The 1419-nt window shown below is 39.5% G+C and overlaps 1 protein-coding gene across 11 annotated transcripts in view; it reads right to left on the bottom strand.

Moving 5' to 3' along the window:
• Window positions 1-1419, bottom strand: part of ATXN2 (ataxin 2) — a 57341-nt gene that overhangs the window by 6682 nt on the left and 49240 nt on the right. The window lies entirely within an intron of this gene.

Below are 1419 nucleotides of genomic sequence, written 5' to 3'. Positions count from 1 at the left end.
CTGAAACAAAGAGCTCTTTAGTATAATGGTCACAAGGAGGCACCACTCCTGGCCACATGACTATCAAGTTTTCTCCAGCTGTACCAGTAAATCCAGAGATTTACTCCATTTTAACTAGTTTAGCTATAGGGATTAAGTCAGAGATCTTAACACAAAAAAAATAACTAAAAAAAAAAAAAAAGGGCTCAAATCCTTACTGCTGGCTCTGACATTCTCAATTTTAGCCATTTGGACAGTGAGCGCTGGGAGAAACTGCCAGCATTAAACAGTGGGATATTTAAAAAAAAAAAAACAAACCTCAGCAACAAATCTTCAAAACATTACTGTTAGTAACCTAGATCAAAGCACTTCCTATGCAGAGAATGCACCGGGTACAGATACGAACTTCACGCGCACTGGGAGCCTGGCATCCCTTCCTCAGCTGCTCATTACACAACTCCACATTATTTCATGGCTCCCTGCCCTAGAAACCACTCTCTCCAGTGACCTGTGCCCACATTATCGTTCATCTAAGCAGTCATTCTGAGATGAGAGATTTCATCCCTTTATACTGTTAGGTCAGCTTTGTTCTGTTTCCAGTTAAGCTCATCACAGTTAAGGTTCTTGTGTAATCTAAGCGATCATAGTTAAGTCTCAGCGGAAAAAGGAGATTAATCTTTACTATTGCTGATCACCTTCTGGCAAACAAGTTCAGTAACTTGTCAGTTGGCTTCTTTAGCTCAGAGCAATTCGTGACTCTAGAGGTCATCAATTTTTTGGTTTAAAAATCTAGTAGACACTAGTTTCTTAAAAGCACAAAACATTAAGGAACTCTTAGAGCTCTCAGCGGGTTTCTCTTAGGGGGAAAAAAAAAGGCATTTGTATCTACGGTTTGCTTTGTCCTTCTACCATATCCCATTAACAGAGCACTACGGTGCAATAATCGCAGCCTCACAAGTTTCACATGCCAGTAAAGACAGATAGCAGGTAGTGGCTACAATTTTATTTCTTAAAGACAAAAGGGTTACTTGACTCATCACAGACATTCCTCAAACTCTTTATCAGACTTGCACTGTATTAGTAGCACTCAAGAAGCCTTTAAAGGCAGGAACTGCAATTCAAATCTCACTCTTGCTCTAAAAAAGGCTTAAAAGATAAGGCCGTGAAACAGAAACACCTTTTCGGATCAGCACCATTTTTACTCTGACAAACATGCTATTATAGCAGCCATCGTTATAAAGCAGCTATTCATATAGCAGCTGTATTCAATACACACATTGGATAAAAATCTGCTGCTGTGGGGCTCAAACGCTTTGCAAATGGCAGCTGACAGTACTCTGTAATGAATTTTATAATACTGTTTCTCAAGTGAGATATCTAACAGCTCAAGATTCATCTGATAACCTAAAGGGAAATTCAATTGATCCCCTGTGTTAGCCT

Source organism: Calonectris borealis, chromosome 18 (genome assembly GCF_964195595.1).
Source record: "Calonectris borealis chromosome 18, bCalBor7.hap1.2, whole genome shotgun sequence".
In the NCBI taxonomy this organism is placed as follows: Eukaryota; Metazoa; Chordata; class Aves; order Procellariiformes; family Procellariidae; genus Calonectris; species Calonectris borealis.
Note: the sequence above shows the minus strand (reverse complement) of the source record. Positions and strands in the feature narration are given on the sequence as shown.